The following is a 7499-nucleotide window of genomic DNA, read 5'->3' as shown; positions in this document are numbered from 1 at the left end:
CCGCGGCGGGGCCGAGCGCGGCCTGTTTGCCCCTCCCGCCGTGGGCGCCCCGGGACCCCCGCGGCCGCCGTTCGGCGGGGAACGGGGGGGATAGTCCCCCGTCTGGCTGCCTCTGTACCCCTAATTACTCCAATTACGCTTTCAACAGCCAGGCTGCGCCTAACCCAGATACTTGCCCTCCACGCCCATATCGGGCCGCGTGTCTCGCGTGCTCCACATAACTCGAAGGGACTCGGTGGCCGTTTGTACTTTCTGGCCATTACGGACGGTTACGTGAGTCACGCCGCACAAAAATTTATTTTTAAAGGACAAGTCGTCCTGTTTTCCCGGGCAGGGTGCGGTTAAGGGTAGAGCCAGCTCACTGCGGGCCGGTGATGTTTGTGTGGTTTCTGTGGAAATGCATGAAAGTGCGGAGCGTTAACCCATTTTTGGGCGAGGGGACACGAAATGCCAAACAAAACCCTCACGAGAAGGCCATAGGATGCAGTCACCACGCAAAAACCACTAAAATTATTTTAATTGCAGGTGAGTGTGGTAACAAAGGCGGCGAGCCGGCTCTCGGGTGTCCCCCCCCAGATGATTTCAAAGCCGCAAACAACTTCAAGGAATTGACGCTTTAAAAAAAGACCCACCATGTTCAAAAAAGACCCAATTCCTTCTCTTTCGCGGCTCGCTTTTCTGTGCACGCTTGTGGGCGTGCAAAATGGCTCGTGCCTTGGGAAGCTCCTCGCAGGCAGCTCTGCACGGCGTGCGCCAATTCATTTAATTCCTCCGCGCACACAGAGGTAACGAGGCGGCAGCTGCTGCTGCTGCGCTCAACAATTCCAGATATGTCAATAACTAAACAATAGGCGGGTGTAAATAAAGCAGAGGTAGGTGTGAAACCCCAACCCCAAGCTGACGCCAGCGAAAGGAAAAGCTGCGCGGTGTATTCCCCGGACCCAACCCACAGGGAACGGTATTGAAGCACGTCATTATAACAGCGCTAAGAGACAGCAGGCATTTCACTTGCTGCCCGTGTTGACGGAGACAATATTCCGCCCCTTTAAACTGCTAGAGGCTTAAGCAATGAGTGAAAATTTTCCACCTAAAGCTGAAATTGTATCCAAACTCATTAAAAGATTCATCTGCCTGTTAGAATGGGGGGAGGGAAAGCGCAGGGAGCACGAAGGGCAGCCCAGGCCCAGCCTTGGTGAATTAGGAAACTGCCGTGCAGCCGAATTTGCCAACTTGCTGGACATAAGGGTGTGCTGCTGCCGAGGCCCATCAGAGTGTGTGAGATGACAAACAGTACTTAGGAGGTGGCTCTCCACAGTAGACAACGTTGCTGCCTCACCCCCTCCCGTATCTCTACCAGGAAAGGGAAGCACATGCTTTCAGAGTTTCCCCCACAGAGTCACTCTTTCCCTCCCCTCGTTCTCATTCTTCCTCCTCCTTGTCCAGGTCCTTCTCTCAGGGTGATTCCAGCCTGGCCTGACCCCTTTTTCTTGAATGCAGCAGATTTCAATAGTGCCTGTAGTGCCAGGGTGCCCTGGGGCAGCTCTGGGGCACGCAAGGTGATGTGTCCGACAGCGGCTGGGTGTGCGCTGCTTCTCAGCCCGTCATCCCGACCACACTCCCCGCTAAACCCGAGTTCTCCGTGCCTCATTGCAACATGTTTCCCAGAGCTCTCCGTACCGCTTTGCCAATTGGCCATTGCTGCCAGACTGAGAAACTCAGCATGAGCTGCCCAACACACTTGGCAGAGCACGGCCCCGTGTTTGGGTACGGGCTCCCAAAGCCAAGTCACCCCGCGAGCAGTTCATACACCCTCCATCCCTGCTCACCCACCCAGGTTGGCCCAGACAGCCAAGGAAGACTGCATCATTTATGTGATAATTAGTAACCTTTGCTGAACTCTTTCACTCCTTCACGCACGATGACGCGGCACCCAGATGAGAAATCACTATTGTTTTTCCTTCAGAGGACCGCTTGGCTCCTGTGAGACAAAGAACAACCATTTTTTAATGAAATGAGACAGAATTGGCTTTCCCCGCTGTTCAGGATCAGTCCTGAGAGATCTCCCAGTATATCCCTCCCAGTACATGCCCTGCTGTCTCACTCCACATTGTTCTCGTACCCTGAGGGTCGATATTCTGCCAAGGGATATTTGTTTAAAATTCTCGAATGCACAAATTTGGCACAAAATGTGGGGCAAAGGGCATCCCCCTGGTTACTGCAGCTGGCGTGGAATCTTCCCACCTCAAAGTCCAAGCTCCATTTGCATCACTCCATTTAAGCTGCAAAACAAAATGAATTCTTCCTGCTAGGCTTGCTCAGACAGACTAGTAGACGCAACGGGGAGCGTGAAACAGAAGCGCTGTGCAATGTAATCAACTGTTGAAGGCACAAGCACTTTTTCAGCTTGTATTAAGACTGATTCACTTGTAGCTGACGTCAGTCCTCCCTCCCTACACTCTTAGCCTTGGGATTGGAGTATGATAAATATTACCTGTAATGCCATCTGCTGTACAGAGACAGCCCAGGCTTCTCACTATTTATTTAAGGGCTAATGTTGTGCTAGACCAGAATGCAGTTTATTTCAGCCTTATTTGACTTTGTTTTGACTCTAATTAAAAATGCCTGTCCACTTGAATTTTTAAAGGGATCTGTCATAGAGCAAACCCAACATTTGCCTTTAAACGACGAAGTTCAGACAGCATAGTTAGCTTCAAACAGCTAGATGTGAAAAGGACAAGGATGGCAGACTTCTCCACATGGAAGAGAACATGCAAAGTCAGGAGATCACCATCTCAGGGACTAGGAGATGTCCTAGGAGACATCTAGGAGATGCAGAGTCAGGAGATCACCATCTCAGGTGACTAGGAGATGTCCTAGGAGAACTAGGATCTTCCAAATCCTAGCTGTCTGAAATCCTGCAGAGCTGACTTACTTTGTGTATCAGTTTTTCCCTCAATTCCTTTAGAGCTTCACCCAAGTCATCTGGCTTCTCCATAATATACAAACTATTGTAGTTTAATCAAGATTCTGACTTTTGGACAGTGGCAAAATTGTTTTGAAAGGCATCAAGCTGAAAATAAATACTTAGATCGAGTAACGCACATACAAAACTGTTTCCTCTTAGGATTTTCTCCTCATTTAAAGAGTTTAAAGTAATAGGAATTTTACCACTTCCTAGAGAAGCTCTTTCACAACAGTAACTCTGTTGAGCATTTTTTATTACTAAAAACTTCCTAACACTAAAACCCGAGTCAGTTGAAAGCCTTGTATATGGTGCATTCAGAAAGAGCAGCACACAGTCGGCCAACAAATAGCTTGAACGCCCCATTCATCATAATCTGTGAAGACCAGGGTTACTAAGCTAATTCTACTCTGAGTTAGTTTAAATGTCCAAAAATAAAATTAAACTGTTTAGTCAAAAGGATATGTGTCCATTGGCAGAAATTCTGTCATTGTCCCGGTGCAGAGAAACACGTTGACTTTACCACTTGACTCACTTAGGTTTGCATATTCGTAGCTACGTTCGGGATAGATACTAGGGCACTATTCTGAAAACTCTACTGTCTTTTGTTCTGAGGAACAGCAATAATTTTGTATGTGTAAAAGCAATTACATTATTTAAATCTCAAGTAATTTGAAAAGGGAAAGGCTGTGGTGAAAGAGATAGAGTTAAAAATTTAAATTTAAATGAATTATTAAAATAAGTTTGGATGAGAGAAACAGAAATTTAAGTAGTGCTTTTGCTTAGACTTAGCATTTCATAAAAGACGTCTGCATTAGTTTTGTGTTCATAATCAGTTACTTCCCCTGGTTTTATTGCACTTGATGGGACTTAATCCTGTAATGTTTGGATTGCAAATGCCATGCTATAATGCTTAAATGCACATAAAAATCTTGCTGCTTAAAATATAATTAAAATAGTAATGCACGAAATCCCTTAACATGTTTTTTAATAAACAGCAATCTACTGCATCTTGGACTGTTTGAATTTTCATTTTATAGGACCTCCCACTTGAGGATCACAGTGCCCTTTTTAATTATTAATTAACTTATGTTGGTAGGATAAATTAAAATCTCTGTGATGGAGAACATGCATTATTTATTAATGTCCTGATCTTGTCCTACACACTGTGGAGTTTGCTCTTTGGAACCTGGTTCAGAAATCTAATACAGGGGTGTGTTTTGTGGTGGTAGGATTTTTCAAATTTTGGTTTCGCTCATACTCGGCTTTGGTCTTGCCTTTCTTCTCTGTATGACAAAGTGGGTTGGCTTTTTTTTTTATTTTTTATTTTAATTTTCTTTACATGTCTTTCTGCAGGGACTTACTGCTTTCTGTTTGTGTGTACATACTGCTGGAGAGGCATCAAAGCTTTATCGAACTATCACATCCTACAGTTAAGGAATTCAGAATTCGTCACTTAAGCATTAATGATGGGGGAAACTGAAGTGACACAACAGCTATGGTCATCCTATTCTTCTTTTACAGCCAGTATTGGGTGTGAGTTTAGATGAACTCTTGGTCTAAGTAAAGCCCTAATTACTTCTGGAATAATAAAAAAAAAAAAGCTCATGAGCAAACCAGATTAATTACATTATATTTTGCTATTGAACAGCTGCCCAGTGCGATTCTATTTCAATAGTAGATGCAGTAAGAAATAATACATTCTTATTCATCCAGCTCCTGCCCACATGCATTCAGGGTGCAATCTGTGCTTGGGAATAGCTCGCGGATTTCAGCAAGGCCTGGTTTTCATCTAGGAGTCTCATCCCCTGTGCGCCATCAGCTTTGCAAAGTAATTCTGGATGCAAAAAGAATGTATTAAATTATATTTTCCCTTGTGCATTGTCAACAGCCCTTTTTACTGATTGTAAATCCATCAGAAATGTGTAAACTAACAAGTAGGGAGGCTTTAATATTAATTATCTCATCTCATGACACTGCAGTTCAACAAGTGATAGAGAAGATAGAATACAACCAATGATAATAAATAATAAACTAAGCACCACTCTCCCTCCAAGCCTGCAAACTAAATTCCAAGTGTCAAAATTTGCAGGACTTCTAGGTAGGAGAATCATCTTCATCCTTGTTAACTGACCATATGTAGCATCTGAGAGAAGATTAGTCAAGGAATTTAAAGGGTCTGTAAGCCCCTAAGTCAGCTTCACCCAGAGAGATGTATGATCTCAAACGCATGGCAGTGAAGGAGAGAGCAGCCACATGCTCAAACTGTTCCTTCCTGCCCGCTGGCCTCTCCCAGCTGGGACAAACACCACAGCAATTAGAAGTAAAACTCCCAAATCTGTTTTACTTTCCCTCAAGCAAGAGGATGCGGAAACTTCACTCGCTTAATAGTGACAAAAGTAAAGAGCTTCACTCGCCTTTTAACTAACAGGCACGAAAACAATCCTCCTTTACTTCAGGGACTGTTTCCCTGCCTAAGGCCTCCTTCTTCTTGAAGCTGCAAGACTTTTAACTCTACTAGCTGCAAACAGATCCTTGGCTACTTCTATAACCTGTGCCTATCTGCTTTATTACGTAGGGCCAAAGTGCACCAACATCTGCCCTGTACATAGCTAGGAATATGCAAATCCAAGTGAGTAACTGACAAAGTCAACATGCTCCTCTGCTGCCAGACTATTAAAGATACTGCTTTTTAAAGATCCCATAACTTCCTCCAAATATAGGCACATATTCTCCCCTATGGCTGCAGCCAGTTGTGGCACAGCCTTAGGAAGAGCCCTATGATGCCATTTTTACAGTCACTTTTCAAAATGGAAGTGTACTTGAAGTTACTGTTACTCTTCCAAGCCTGAAACCACCACCCCCAACATTAGTAACATGATTTAGGAGACCTTACTGAAAGGAAACACATGAATGTTTCCAGTTGCATCAAAATCATCTCAGAAACAGCAAAGAAACAAAGAGACTAAACATATCAGTTCTTCCCCAAGGAAGGAAGCAAATACAGTAACTTTGGGTTATACTTGTTTTAACAGAAGGAACACAGAAGGGAGACCCAGATGAGACTATTATTTCATGTAACGGAGTACACTGGATTCTCACCTTCATGACACCATGTCCTTAGAAAATGAGGTCTTTCCAAAGGGAAGGATGACTCCAGGATCTGCCATGTAATGTGGAGCTATTTCAAATCCATCCTAAGTTACCAGCTCTTTGATAATATCAAATGACGTTGGTAGCCTCCTACTGCGTGAGGCAGAAAATTCTGTGTCTTGCGTAACTCATCAACACCTTTGTCGGTAATTGGCTCTTGTGCAGCAGAGGACAGTGCAAAGAAGCGACAAAGATGCTGTACACACTGTGTAATTATTTCAGTTTTCAAGAGAAGAAGCTGGAACATCCTTTAACATAGTAAATTTGCATGCCGGCATGATGTTGTGCTGTTCAGATGTTTCAACTGATACATGGAGGAGTCAAGTTTATTGAATGTAAAAGAGAACGTGCCTTCTTGTGGTCTTAAATCTTTTGTCGGCTTTCCTTCAAGACAATAGGAACAAACCTGGTCAGAAAAATAAGAAACACTGTGTAATAATGTATTTGTCAGTTTGATGCATGAACAAATGTGGTAAAGGTGGTTTTGATCAGGTAATGCAAAAGACAAACTTAAACAAGTTTAATTTTAAAAAGTTGTCTCTTGGTTGGAACCGAAGCCTGGATATTAACATTTATAAGTTAACCCTAAGGAACCTTGATCATTTAGTCACTCTCTCAGTTTTTCCAAAGTGTAAAAATACCTCTATATATTGCAAGATTATTAACAAATTAATTAATGAATATGCACACACAATAATGAATTAAGCACCCATGGAATTTTCAAAAGGAGAAAGAAATCGCTAAGACTTTAAAAATTAGTTTAAGCAGATTACTAAACCCAAAAATATTAACAAAAACATGCTAAACAGAGGATTTTATAGCTCACAAGGGGCCACTCCCCATGCTTTTTTTGTGCATGTCCTTACAATAGCATTTTTACCCAAAGCATATATATGGCTTACTTATGTGGCAACACCTTAAACCCTTCCCTAGGCTCTTCCTTCGGCTTGCTGCTGCAGGGCCACTGACACCCAGATTACTGCTGCGATGGCCTCTTTTCTGAAGGGGCTGGGTGGCGTGAGCAGACACCTCAGACCACCACAATGGCAGGAGCGAGGCAAACCAAGCCGGGTGGCCTCACGGGAGGCCAGGTCCAGCCAAAGGCACAGTGTGCAGCTGTGCCCCGGGTCTCCCTGCTCTGAGGGAGGCAGAAGGACACGGGAGATGGCGAACACACTCAGCCACAGCGCTTCCTGGCCAGGGCCCAGCCTCCCTTCGCCGCCCGTTATGGCGCCCAGGCCGCACAACCCCTTCCCATCGTGCCCCGGGGGCGCAGACCCCCTGTTTCCCGTGATGCCCCGTGGCGGGACGGAACACGCCCTTCCCGTGATGCTCTGTGCTCCCTGGTAACCGCACCGTTGCTAGGGGCGGTGCGGGAGCGGCC

General features: G+C 44.7%; 1 long non-coding RNA gene across 1 annotated transcript; it reads right to left on the bottom strand.

Moving 5' to 3' along the window:
- Nucleotides 1-483: 483 nt before the first annotated feature.
- Nucleotides 484-7381, bottom strand: LOC141472607 (uncharacterized). Its single transcript, XR_012463538.1, has 3 exons — nt 7018-7381; nt 6065-6521; nt 484-1978 (listed from the first exon to the last, which is right to left on the bottom strand). It is a non-coding gene; the product is annotated as an uncharacterized lncRNA (long non-coding RNA).
- Nucleotides 7382-7499: the final 118 nt, after the last annotated feature.

Source organism: Numenius arquata, chromosome 16 (assembly GCF_964106895.1).
Source record: "Numenius arquata chromosome 16, bNumArq3.hap1.1, whole genome shotgun sequence".
NCBI lineage: Eukaryota > Metazoa > Chordata > Aves > Charadriiformes > Scolopacidae > Numenius > Numenius arquata.
The sequence above is the reverse complement of the archived record's forward strand: the minus strand, read 5'-3'. Positions and strand labels throughout refer to the sequence as shown.